This window comes from Salvia hispanica, chromosome 4, assembly GCF_029641045.1.
Source record: "Salvia hispanica isolate PSC_SH4W2 chromosome 4, Shi_PSC_v1, whole genome shotgun sequence".
Classification (NCBI taxonomy): Eukaryota; Viridiplantae; Streptophyta; class Magnoliopsida; order Lamiales; family Lamiaceae; genus Salvia; species Salvia hispanica.
In genome coordinates this window covers 19,609,674-19,624,588 of record NC_142695.1, presented here as the reverse complement: position 1 = coordinate 19,624,588, position 14,915 = coordinate 19,609,674, and the positions used below count along the sequence as shown (strand labels likewise).

General features: G+C 38.1%; 1 pseudogene; it reads left to right on the top strand.

Annotated features, from left to right (window-relative positions):
- Positions 1-2,848: 2,848 nt before the first annotated feature.
- Positions 2,849-8,576, top strand: LOC148927427 (putative cyclin-D6-1; annotated as a pseudogene).
- Positions 8,577-14,915: the final 6,339 nt, after the last annotated feature.

The following is a 14,915-nucleotide window of genomic DNA, read 5'->3' as shown; positions in this document are numbered from 1 at the left end:
TCAACAAAGTCACAGTTCATAATTGTGTACATGTGTTTGGTTAAAGGATCATAGCACCAGTACCCCTTTTGGTTGACTCCATACCCTAGGAACACACATTTAACTGCACATGGGGAGAATTTGGTACGCTCATGTTTTGGGATACGGACGAAGACCGTACAATCAAAAATTTTTGGGTCAAGGGTAAGAGAAGTTGGTTTTTGTATGACTTCATGGTTGATAAAGGTATCAATAGGTGTTTTGAAGTTAAGGATACCTGTTGGGAGACGGTTCATAAGGTAGACTGCTGTAGCAATTGCTTCTGGCCAAAAAGATGTGGGAATCGTGGATTCAATGAGAAGGGCCCTAGTAGTCTCGAGTATGTACCTATTCTTCGTTCCGCTAACCCATTTTGTTCAGGTGTGTAGGCACAATAAGTTTGGTGGACAAGCCCTTTTCCAGTAAAGAAGGTTTTCATGTTCGTATTGATGTATTCCTCCTCCACTCCCCCCGTTATCTGACAGTAGGATTTGGATTGTCTGGTTATATTAGGTTTGGACAAGACTGTAGAATATGGTAAATTTTTCAAAAACTTTGGATTTATTTTTTAGGAAATATACCCAAGTCATACGAGAAAAGTCATCTATGAAAAGAAGGAAATAACGAAGACCCTGACCTCCACAGATTGGAGCGGGACCCCAAACATCCGAATGAATTAAGGCAAAAGGAGTAAGTACTCGAGTATTATTCAACTTATAAGAATGACGATGGCTCTTAGCCAGATGAAAAGTTTCACAATCAAGAGAATTCACACCCGAGACTATCTTAGGGAACAATAACTTAAGATATCCTATGGAAGGATGCCCTAACCGACGGTGTAACAGCCAAGCCTGTTTGTCAATTTTTCTGTGAGCAAGTAACGTCGTACTTTGTTGGGCCATCGCATCCACGTAGTACAGCCCACTTCGTTCAGTGCCACGCTCAACTATCGTCCCCGTCTTGATATCGTGTAGCATGCAAAAACGAGGTTGCATTAGTAACTTGAATCCAAGTTCCCTTGTAGCAAAACTAACTGATAGGAGCTTATGAGAAAAAGTAGAGACGAAAAGGCAGTTAGAGAGGCGGAGAGTTGGAGAAATAACGATGGTGCCCGCCCCCTATACTTGAGCTAAATCTCCACTGGCCGTTTAGACATAGGTTTTAGTGGATTTCGATATATTTAGGAAATCAGAGGGGTCAAATGAGATTGTGTCGGTAGCACCACAGTCAAAGATCCATTGCTTTTCTTTATCCTCAATTTTCGTGGAAAAAGAGTAGGTCAAGGCTTTAAACGAGTTTTGACATGGTAGAGTGGGCTGAAATTGGAGACTCTCAGGGTCAATTTGGAAATTTTTGGGTTTGGTGGGGTTAAAATGAGATTTTACGGGAATTGTGGGGTTAATTCGGAATTTTTGGTGGTTAATTTTGGTATTTTCGGAAGCTAGGGGGTAAAAAACAGAGGTGGGTTTGGAGTGGGGTTTGGGGCAGTATTTTTGAAAGTTGAGGGGGGGGGGGGGGGGGTTTGGGATTTAGGAGAGTTGGGGGTATTTAAAGTGAAAACACTCCCATTTCTCCCAACCCTAATCGGCGTCGTTTCTCCTCCAACCCTAATTTCTGCCGCCCTCTCTTCCTCCTCTTCTGAGATCGCCGACGTCCTATCGGTGATGGCGGCCATCGGTGCCGTAATACCTTCGGACCACACCCTAGCAACCGAAACCGAGGCGACCGTCTTTTTCTCATCAGCGCCGCGTTGTCGGTGTTGGTAGCGCGGTCCCCCACGACCGCCGCCACCGTTCCTCTGCCCCTTCCGTTCTGGTTCCGATTCTGTCTGTTCTTCATATCTTCTCACCAATCGGGAAATCCATGGAGGTGGAAGAAGGTGTGTCTGTCGTGTGCTTCTTTCCACCGCAATGGCTGCATGTCAGTCTATTCTTGTTGGGATTTGCAGAGGTTTTTGGCGGCGGTGGTGGTCTGCTCCGGTCAGTTGCTGCTAAACCGACTCTGATGCCGGTTTCACGCGAATCGCCGGAGGGTTTTAGGACCCGTTTGTTGGCAGATTCGCGCCTCACTAACCCGTATGCACTTCGCACAGTGGGTAATGGATCTTTGTTCAAGATTTCTCTTTTAATTGTATCGTATCTATCGTCTAGAGCCCATAGGAATTGGTACAACCTATGCCTCTGGTTGATCTTGTTCTACTTCTCGATGGTTGATGGGGTATCCATTGGATTCGGATCCCTTTCATCGATGGTCATCCAGAGGTCTTGGAGCTTATTCCACAGACTCTCAAGACCCATGCTTCCATGTTTCATGTTGTAGGCTAGACGGTGTAGATCTGAAACTTGGAAGGGGTCAGTCCCGCTTCCATATGTGATGGCTAGACCTTCCCACAGGTCTCGAGCCGTCGCATACTGTGAAACTTCATTGACGAGTTTGGCATCAATGTTCTTAATTATCCAATTGAAGCAGCAATTATCCCACTGCTCCCATTTTGCGTATCCGGTATCACTGGTCGAAGGTGGGTCTGTAACTCCATTGATGTGAGACGACAGACCCTTTTCTCCAATTACGCGTTTCATCAGAGTTGTCCAGACGGAGTAGTTGTCTCTGTTGAGTTTGCTTTGCATGTGTACCTCACCCAGTGATTCTGGTTGATTTGAGGGTGGAGGTGGTGGTGGCGGCTAATCTGGAGCTTTTGGTTGAAAGTTGATCTGCCTAAGGAATTCTGCCAATTGCGCAGCGATTTCTCCTAGGAAGTTCATCAATGGTTGGTTGGTAGCTTCTGAGTCAGATTCTGACATGGCTTATTTTCTTATTTGCAGGTTTATAAATGACCGGGAAAGGTATATCAGGGACGGTGATGAGATTTTTCTGAGTCACACACCGTTGCAACCTGCTCTGATACCATCTTAAAGATGGTAATCGAGAGAGGCATTGTATTGAAGATACAACATGGTGGCAAAGTTGTAGAGAGTAGGAAATATTTTGTTGTATTTCTTTTTATGTGTATTTAGAATGATACAAGAGCCCCATTTTATAGGGTAATACAATCATGGAAAACATCTCCCTTCACTCTAGTAACTATCAAATTTAATGCTCTTAAGTAATGCAATCCATTTAATTGAATGGAAATTACTAGCCGTTAGGTGTTATTTGACAATATTAGGGCACAATTACGTTTAGGCTGCGTTTGGAGCACAGAATTGGAATTGAAATTCTGTGGAATTGAATTAGAATTCAATTCCAAATCCTATGTTTGGTAAAATGAAGTAATTGATATGGAATTGAATTTGAAGAATTTATGCATACAACTATATACAAAATACACTCACACTCACATTATACAAAATACACACACTACACACATTTCACACACTACACACATTTCACATATTTCACACACTACACACACTTCACACATTTCACACTCTACACATTTCACACACTATACACACTACACACATTTCACATATTTCACACGCTACACACATTTCACATATTTCACACACTACACACATTTCACACACTACACACACTTCACACATTTCACACACTACACACATTTCACACACTACACACATTTCACATATTTCACACACTACACACATTTCACATACTTCACCCACTACACACACTACACACATTTTACATACTTCACACAGTACACACATTTCTCACACTTCAACATTTCACATATTTCAAGCATCCAATTTTTGGATTTTTTTTATTTTTAGATTTTTTTCGATCCCAACCGAACTGTATCAAAAAATTAAAATTTTCAAAAAGTTTAAACTGAACTAACCAAAGAACTAAAATACAGAATGGAATTTGAAATTTCAGTTCGTGAAATGTGTGTAGTTTGTGAAATGTGTGAAATATGTGAAATGTGTGTAGTGTGTGTTGTGTGTGAAAAATGTGAAATGTGTGTAGTGTATGTAGAGTGTGAAATGTGTGTAGTGTGTTAAATTGTGTAGTGTGTTAAATTGTGTAGTATGTGAAATGTGTGTAGTGTGTGAAATATGTGAAATATATGTATTGTGTGAAATGTGAGTAGTGTGTAAAATATGTGAAATGTGTGAAGTGTATGAAGTGTGTGAAGTGTGTGTAGTGTGTGAAATATGTGAAAGTGTGTAGTGTATGAAATACTCCCTCTGTCTCATTAGAAATGAAATGTTTTCCTTTTTGGTTTGTCCCATTAAAAATGAAACGTATCTATAAATGGTAACAATACTCTCTCTACTTTTTCTTCTCTCTAATTTTACTCTCTTTCCATTAACTCACAAAATAATACTACATAAAATCTCATGCCGAAAAGCAAATGTTGCATATTTAATGGGACGGAGGGAGTATGTGAAATGTGTACAGTGTGTGAAATGTATGAAATGCGTGTAGTGTGTGAAATGTGTAGTGTGTGAAGTGTGTGAAATTGTGTAGTGTGTGAAATGTGTGTACTGTGTGTACTGTGTGAAATGTGTGTACTGTGTAAAATATGTGAAATGTGTGTAGTGTGTGAAATATGTGTAGTGTATGTAGTATGTGAAATGTGTGTAGTGTGTGAAATGTGTGAAGTGTGTGTAGTGTGTGAAATGTGTGTACTGTGTGAAATATGTGAAATGTGTGTAGAGTGTGAAATATATGAAAAGTGTGTAGTGTGTGAAAAATGTGTATTGTGTGAAATGTGTGTAGTGTGTGAAATATGTGTAGTATGTGTAGTGTGTGAAAAGTGTGTAGTGTGTGAAGTGTGTGTAGTGTGTGAAAAATGTGTAGCGTGTGAAATGTGAGTAGTGTGTGAAGTGTGTGAAATGTGTGTAGTGTGTGAAGAGTGTGTGAAGTGTTTGTTGTGGATATATAGTGAATTTATCTAATTTTATGACTTTTTGGAATTCAAATTTTCTACTTTTGATATGGAATTCAAATGGTAGAATTAGAAGATTTGGAATTCAATTCCAAATCCAAACATTTTTGTAGTGCCAAACATAGGAGCCTCCAATTCCAATTCCACACCTCCAATTTCATGCTCCCAAACACACCCTTAGTCCTTTTAATTCACGCCTTCCTACGCTCTAGATCCCACTCAGAATTCAACATTGACCATAGGATAGTGAGCGATGATTGATAATTAATGAGTAAAAAAGTGAGTAAGCTATATTATGATCCAAATTTTGGTATTTAGTAGAATCCAAGGCTTGCTGTATGGATTGTATGCCATCTAATATATATTGCTGGTGATATTATCTCTAGATTTGTCCTAGGTAATTTTTTTGCTTCTCTGTTTTCAATTTTTCAAGTTTGGTATGTGATTGGCGATTGAAATCGGTTTTTATTTTTTGGTAGGAAAATATACTGATAGAAGAGGTGTTTGAGAATCTGAGGTGCATGAAGGAGGGGCTTTCAATGGATAATTTTAGCTGGAGGCTTGAATTTTATGGTCAAAACAAACTCAAAGAGAAGGCGGTGAGAGTTTCTTTACCGTATTTTCGAGCTCTGCTTCTTAATCGATTTTTGCCCCTTCTGGTATCTTCTTATCTGATTTAAAATTTTACATTTTCATGAAAAACTGCATGAGAGTAAGTTTCTATTAATTACCACTCTTTTGCATTTCTAAAGTATTGACATCTTATTAGTAGTTTTATAGTTTATGTTCATTTTATACAAGTGTCTTGCTCATAAATTTAATACTATATTAATAATATTTATTAACAAATAATCATATATGAGATACTAATTGATTATCAAATATAACTACATACAAGGGACTGAAATCGAAAAATAAAGAGCGGAAAAAATCGCAAAAAAGAATTGATAACGTGGAATACTAGCACATCAAAAAATTGAATGAAAAATCTCAATTGTTTTTTATGTTGGCGCAAACTGTTATGGGTTGCATTTAAAGCCACGATACATATACAAAAATGAGAATTTTTTCTTTATATTCTCGGAAGCTTAATCTTTAAATTTACATTCATTTACCCAAAAAAAATGCTAAGTTTTGGAAAAAAATAACAATAATGCTATTATAAATTTTCTGATGTTAAATTAGGGAAGTGAAAAAAAAATTTATTTCTATTTGTAAAAGTAGAAGTGAACGTTTTTGAAGGATTTGTCAACTAGAGTCGTGGGGAACTGATATAGGATTTGGCTCTTGCCTGCCATCCATATTTATTGGGCTCTACCCCATATGGAATCTAATGGTTCACCTCTTGCTTTATAGAACCTTCCTATCGATGTACTATGATCCGCTTCCGAACATGATGGCTAGGCCCGTAGGCCGCGTATGGTAAGCTCATCTGAAGTTTCTAAGATTTCATTTATATGTGACTTTTTGTATTTGCAGCTATATATGTAGTGGTTCCGGCAATATAAAGGTGTTCTGGATCTTTTACATAAATATATCCCTTGATATATTTTTCATGTTTAACATTCTTAAGCACAATATAATTTGTTTTTTATCTATATATATTTGATATCAATTATTTTATGTAAATTGTGAATATATATATATATATGGAGGCATGTTAGGGTGCCACCACCCCTTAAAATAACATCATACCATCATTCCTAGCCAATCATTTTACACGTGGACGAATAATAAGCTGCCCCGTGGCAAAAAAAAGTTGAAAAACTTGGCCAGCAATTTGTTGCTCTTTATACAACAAATTTTCTTGTCCAGCAATATCTAACACGCTATACAACAATCTATAGATTGCTGATTGCTGTCTAGCGTATTGAATATTGCTGTGTAGCGTTTATAATATTGTTGTATAAGTGGTGTCACAGTGTCACTTTAAGAGGGATTGTCATTTTAACACAAACTTATATATATATAGGGATGTGATCAAATGAGATTATTTAGGCTAATTGAGAAATGAGATGCAATATCAGCCACTCATTTTTAATAAATGAGTGGTCCAGATTTTGCCACACAACAAATACTTTTAAATTAATTTAATATGAAAGGGCATAATAGTAATTTTATGCTTATTTGCCAATCTCTCACGCAAGGCGGCGGAGTTCTAAATCCATATCCAATTTCGTCGGAGTAATCTCTCGCCTTCGCCGCGGTGGTGAAATCGTCTCCATCGGTAAGTCGGCGCGGTCGCTGCTCGGCAAGTGCGGCAACGGCGGCGATAATCGCGGCATCGAGGTCGGGTGAGAGGTCTGCGAGTGATCGGCTGATTTTGTGCAGAAAATCCGGCTGAATCAGGCGGGATCGTCGATTGCGGTGGTGAGGGCGGCGCTGCCGCTGCCGGGGCCAAATTTGGGGAATTCGTCGTTCCCGATGAAATTGAGGAGAGAGGGAATGAATTGCAAGATAACCACGGAGGTTTGATCTTCAATTCCGCGACGATCGAGAGAATGGAGATGCTGATCCTCGGAGCTCTGAAATGGCGGATGCGCTCAGTCAATCCTTTCTCGTTCCTCAATTTTTTCTCTCGCTCTTCAATTCCGGCGACGACGAGAGATCGATTCAGGCTTTGAAGAACAGAGGAGCTCAGATCATCTTCAAATCGCAAAACGGTTCTCATCAATCAATTGATCGATCAATCAGTTATCAGTTTACACAATTTTTATTGATTTTTTAATTGTTTTTTTAAATTAGATATCAAATTACTCGAGTTCAAGCCGTCGGTAGTCTCGGCGTCGGCTCTGCTCGTCGCGTCTCACGAGTTTTTCCCGGTGTAGTTTCAACCGTCCAGAGATGCTAGCTGCAGCTGCAGCTATGTGATTAAGGTCCAAAAATTGAAATTAATCAGTCAAAATTGGTTAATTTCACAATGCTGTTGATTAATTTATTTTTATTTTTATTTGGGGTAACTGCTTTTAAAGTCACCAACTTTCCATGAATTCCGGTTTTTCCCACGAACTTTAAAAAGTTCATGTAATGTCACGAACTTTATTGTCGGTTGCCATTTTCCCATGTCAAGTTTTCTGGTCTGATTCAAACTGTTCGTTTTCTGTTAAGACAATGTCCAAATTATTTTTTCTTACTATCGCTATCTTCGTCTTTGAAATAGCTTCGCGTGGGTACCTTGTACGCCTCAATCGGAACTCGGATGAAGAAGTTATGGCCATTATGATGGTACAAGGTCGCACAAAGGTCGCAGCCTTCATCAAATGGCCATAACTTCTTCATCCGAGTTTCGATTGAGGCGTACAAGGTACCCACGCAAAGCTATTTCAAAAAAGAAGATAACGATAATAAGAAAAAAAGAATTTGGACATTGTCTTAATAGGAAACGAACAGTTTGAATCACACCGGAAAACCTGACATGGGAAAATGGCAACCGACAATAAAGTTCGTGACATTACACGAACTTTTTAAAGTTTGTGGGAAAAACCGGAATTCATGGAAAGTTGGTGACTTTAAAAGCAGTTACCCATTTTTATTTTGGTGGCAGGAGGAATTGCTGCATTGTTACGATGTGATGGCGGCGGCGTCGGGGCTGTTGACGCCGGCGAATGTACTGGATTTCAACTGCTCGTTTTCTAGCAGTCAAATTGAGAATTCTGCCATTAATGAATCGCCTCAGATTTCTCAGAACAAAATTAGTGACTAGTGAATGTGTATATGCACAAGAAGAGGTTGATTTCTGCTCAGTGATTTAAGCTCGTGTATGAATCTGGCATTAGATGTCGAATTAGTGTTGATTACTTGATGATTTTTCACAAATTTACAGTAGCTTGAATCAAGCTTAAAAAAATACTACTGATGATGTGCAGAGCCGCAAAAAATACTACAGATGATGGTCTTCTCGTTTTGGATTGAAGTGGCATGTTCAACTCATGAATTATATTCACTGATTTTGTCGTTTCCAGAAAGTTTGTTTGCGGGTGTAAGATTCTTTTGGTAGATAATGATAGTCTGGATATGAATTGGAAATATGCTTGTTTAAATTTTACTTCCATATTTTATTTATTTTCATTGCTCTGCTTGGATCACTGAACATGAGTTGCATGATGGTTGCTCACTGGATTTAGAATTCCATTTGAGAGTCTCTAAACGACAAAAGCTCAATCCTCATCTCTCAAATTTGTATATCGCAATAAGGTCAATTCTTATAATTTTCGAGTTTTCAAAAGTGATGTATATGTATATCTGCTTCTTATATTTTGTTGATTAGTTCTGGTGTATACTAATATGAAAATAATCAGCACTTTGAGAAATTTTTTGGAAGCCAAGTGATACCACTCTAATTTTATGATAAACTTGCTAGGAGACTATTGATAGCATGGATTAGTTACTTTATCTGTGGAGTAACTTATCTTAACTCTATTTTCTAGACCAGAAACTGAGAAATAGGAGTCAGCTGATGATGCTGTTCTTGTAGGGCCATTAGTTAATTTATGAACTGGTTCTTCTCTTCATAAGACTCAGCTTAAAATCTATGAGGGAGAATTGTTTTTGAGTTGTTGACACTATATACAAGTTGTTGACAAACTGTTAACATTTGATATACAAGTTGTTATTAAAGACTACGAGGAATATAGGAGGAATTTTGTACGGTGGATTGACGCATAATGCTCTACTCGTTGATGCTGTCGGCACACTCGTCGTTCCGGCTCAACCTATGGCTCAGGTTTGTTGTTCCTCCTTATGCTTTCGATTTCGAGTAGCTGTTTCATTATGCTAAACAAGTAATTGTTAATTGTGTTAGTTTGAAGGTGCGAGTTGATGTTTTTGGAATATGTTTTGGAGTTTTCTCATGAATAATCCATCGAGTAGCTGTTTCATTTGAATTGAGTTGGAAACGGATTGGTTTCTTCACAGTTGCACTTCAATTATCGTTTGAATTAACTTTTTCACTCTGTTATTAATGTTTCATTGAGGGTTATAATGCAGTTGCTATGTCTGTTGCAATAAAACAAATGCATTTCTTTCTTTCTTTCTTACTTTATTTTTTCTTTTCTTTTTTGTGTTTCTTCAAGTTTTAAATGTTTGATTTCGTGTCATTTTTTTTGGCATGTACATGGTTTAGAAGTTTATCTGTATGAATTTTATAAGTTGTTGATATTTTAATACGAGTTGTTGACATTTGATATTCTCAGTATTAAAATGTGAATTATAAGTGTTATTTTAATACAAGTCATGTCAACTACACGTACAAGCCATGTCAACAACAATTATAAGTCATGTCAACTACACTTACAACCATGTCAACTACACGTACAAGCCATATCGTGTCAACTGCACGTATAAGTCATGTCAACTACAGTACATATCGTCTCAACTCCACATACAAGTCATGTCAACTACGGTATATAATATATCAGCTACACGTACAAGCCATGTCAAGTACACGTACAAACCATGTCAACAACAATTCCCTTAGTTGTGAATTATAAGTGTTATTTGTTAGTTGTTGACATTTTAATACGAGTTGTTCACATTCGATATTCTCGCTATTGATATGTGAATTATAAGTATTATTTGTTAGTTGTTGACATTTTAATACGAGTTGTTGACATTCGATATTCTCGATATTGATATGGGAATTATAAGTATTATTTGTTAGTTGTTGACATTTTAATACGAGTTGTTGACATTCGATATTCTCGGTATTGATATGTGAATTGTAAGTGTTATTTGTTAGTTCTTGATATTTTAATACGAGTTGTTGACATTCGATATTCTCGGTATTGATATGTGAATTGTAAGTGTTATTTCTTAGTTGTTGACATTTTAATACGAGTTGTTGACATTCGATATTCTCGGTATTGATATGTGAATTATAAGTGTTACTTGTTAGTTGTTGACATTTTAATACGAGTTGTTGACATTCGATATTCTCGATATTGATATGTGAATTATAAGTATTATTTGTTAGTTGTTGACATTTTAATACGAGTTGTTGACATTCGATATTCTCGATATTGATATGTGAATTGTAAGTATTATTCGTTAGTTGTTGACATTTTAATACGAGTTGTTGACATTCAATATTCTCGGTATTGATATGTGAATTGTAAGTGTTATTTGTTAGTTCTTGACATTTTAATACGAGTTGTTGACATTCGATATTCTCGGTATTGATATGTGAATTGTAAGTGTTATTTCTTAGTTGTTGACATTTTAATACGAGTTGTTGACATTCGATATTCTCGGTATTGATATGTGAATTGTAAGTGTTATTTCTTGGCTAAATTCTATAAATAGTGCATTCTGGAAATCGGCTTCCACCGATAGGGTTTTTTTTTTATTTCTGTAAATAGGTGTTGCGCATTCTAAGAATGCGTATTTCAAATACGCATTCTTAGAATGCGCAACTAAGCTGAATTCGGCAGTCAACCAGAAAAGTCAAAATTCAAACTAAATACGCATTCTTAGAATGCGTATCTCACTTGAATTAAATTGGGGCAAATCGGCCAGAACAGAACGCACAACAGACACGCTGCTTCTTCGATTCTGCTGCTTCTTCGCCGCCGCCGCGGACCTGCCGCCGCCGCCGACGTTCTCCCCCTCCCCCCCCCCCCCACGGTATGTATACCTCTGTCTCTATCCTTGTTTCCCCCTGTGCTTAGGGTTTGTGCACTCTTTTGTAATTGGTTTTTTTTTTGGAAGAATTGAAACAAGAATGTGTGCATTGTGAGATTAAGTTTGTAATTGTCTTTATTGTGCATTGTTAGTTGATGATGAAGCTTCGTTTTCAGTATATTTGAATTGATTCTTTAATTGAGATTTGAATAGCAAATAGAGCAAGCTAGTTCACTTCATACATGAAATTAATGGTGGAATCGGAAAGAGTAAAAAAAACAATCTTTGGGTTTCATTGTTTGAGTTGAGGAGGAAAAATTCCATGGATTAAAATTGTATGTATTAAAATTTTGTGTTGGTTTTTTAAGCTAAACAAATATGTTACTGAGTAGTATGTCTTTGTGCATGTTCAATTTTTTTAGGAATGACATCATCATCAACTGGACCGTTCCCTTTGTATTGTGGTCCCGAAGACCCGAGCGTACTTTACTTGCAACCGCATCATATAACTGAAAGTATAATCTCTGGGAATGATACCGACACCTTTCAACCACGCAAATTGGATAATAACATTTTTCAAGCTCCAATGCATGACCGAGTGTTGGAGCATATAGAGCGGATGGGTTTTGGTGGCGTGTACCGTTGTGGAAAGCCAAAAAATGTTGGACGCTTCACTTATTGGGGCATTGATTGAGAGGTGGCGTCCCGAGACACACACGTTTCACCTTCCAGTTGGTGAAGCTACAGTGACCCTTCAAGATGTCGAGATGCTTTGGGGTTTAAGGGTCGATGGTGAACCAATTATCCTTACACAAGTGAACCACACGAGAGGGTACTGGGTGGATACGTGTTTGTCGCTTTTAGGTATAGAACCTAGTCAAGCTGAATTGTAGTTGGGGGGATTTAATGCCACTATACTGAAGGATGTTGTTAGACACCGTCTTGACGACGATCTACCCGAGTATTATTACATGCAGCATGCACGTATATTTGTGCTACTCCTACTAGGTTGTTTGATCCTCCCAGACACTTCGGGGAGAAAAATTCCCTTCCACCACATTCTATTACTAGATGACGAGAATCAGTGTTCACAACTTAGTTGGGGTGCAGCAGCGCTTGCCACTTTATATCACTACCTTTGTGAAGCTTCGTGTCAAAAGCAGAAAAATATCGGTGGCTCATTGGCCCTTCTACATATGTGGGCTTGGGAGAGGATACCCAATATTCGACCCGAGATTGTTGATAAGGTTGAGTGTGATGGTACGACATCGTGTGGAATAATGTAAGTTACATCTTTATTCTTTGTCATTAAGTTATCTATATCACGTGTTTATAATATTTTTGTATTTTTTGGAATTATTAGTTGGAGGGGGCGATTGAATGTGGGTAGAGCCCCGCAACATGTTCAAAGTTATTATAGGAAACAATTGGCTAATTGGATCATTTGCACGACAATTAGGTGTCACTTTTAAAATATTTCGTAATCTTCTTTGTTGAATATTTTTCTTTTTTTAACCTTTTTTTCAGTTTATTTGGGAGTCGTATTTGGATCGTCGTCCTCTACCAGAGGAGTGCACGCGTGGGATGGATGTTTGGGCGTGCACTAACTACCTCATTTGCTATCATATTGTGGAGCCATATTTGGGTCATCGAGTTGCACGACAGTTTGGAAACCCCCAACATATTTTTCGTAATGAGACTCAATTCCACAATTATGAGAGATGGGAAAGTACAAGGCGAGGTAAGTCATCCGTAAACTGGCTAACTCATCATGCTTACTACGTTCAGTATAGGAGGAACCGGGGAGAAATAGAACAACATGTGTATCCAGATGCCTCGAATACTGACTACATGAATTGGTTTCGGAAAATCACTGTGACTTACATTACTAGACTCGGCATCCATGGCCAGCCAGGCATCCATGAGACTGCCTCTACACATATGATGATGGTAATATTTTTTTTTTGTCGTTTTTATAGTGCATTATCAGTAGAATAATGTCTTTGTTCTGTGCAGTTGGAGACGTTGGTCAATGTGTATCACTGCCTTAGCGGATCTGAGACGGCATATCATCAGGACATCCAACGTGCTCTGAACATGGTGTCGACTTGTATGACAATATGTGGGGAGACTGAACGTCTTGATTTTGTGCCTACCCAGCGATCAGCGATTGACACTACAAGACCAATCATTCACAACGCTAGGCGCGAAGGACGGCCAGGTGTCCGTATTGGCGGTCCAGGGTATAGACGGGATGCAGGTTTCTCGCAGATGGGCGGAGGATGCAGTGACCCACCGCGTGCTTCTTGGCATGCTGGATCAAGTTCACAGATGATGGGTGACGAATATTATTCTGATGTTAACCTTGATAAATATTTTGGAGTAAGATTACAAACACAGGAGGAGGTTGAGGCTGAGGAGGAGGATGATGCTGAGGAGGATGAGCCTGAAGTGAATGATGATGCTGAGGACAATGAGGCACGTGAGACAGCTTGGCGCGAGTCACGCACAAAGGCTCGTCATGAGTCTGGGGTTGGGGTGGCTTCTGGGGCAGCTTCTAGTTCTTCACTCTCCACTAGATGATTGGCACGGAATATAACAAGATTCTTTACTAGGAGAACATCCTCGCGTACATCCAAAGGGGTAGCTGCCACAAAGTACTTACAAGTAGTTTGTGGTTGTTTGTTAGACGTAAACATTTGTGATATTCAACTTAACTACATTTTGTTTAATTTTTAATCCATTCTTCCATATTTTTCTACATTTATTTTCATCTCTACATTTTTCTACATTTACATAGCACACATGCTTAGAAAAAAATCAATTCCATTTTTTAAATCCCAAACAAAAATGAAAGAGTTATTAATCTTAAAAATCATAAAATTTAAGCGAATATTAGTACTACTATTTTCTGTTCACTCTAATAATGGTTTAATCTTCCACAATTTACCAAATCAAAATAGTAGTAAATAATGTCCAGCTATAAACCAACAACATCAAATAGTAGTAAATAATGTTCAACCACAAACCAAATCAAAATAGTACTCCCTCCGTCCCGGCTAAGATGACACATTGCTTAGCCGGCACGGGGTTTTAGGAGTTATTGGTTAAAGTGTTTAATTGGAGAGAGAGAAGGTGGGTATAAGTATTAAAGTAGAGAGATAAAGAAAGATGAATATTTTAATAGGAGTGAGAAAAAGTAGTTGAGTGTATTAATTGGAGAGATAAAGTTACCAAAAAAGGAAATGTGTCATCTTAGTTGGGACAAACAAAAAAGAAAAACGTGTCATCTTAAGCGGGACGGAGGGAGTAGTAAATAATGTCCAACTACAAACCAAAATCAAAATAGTAGTAAATAATGTCCAACTACAAACCAACAACATCAAATAGTAGTAAATAATGTCCAACTACAAACCATAAACAA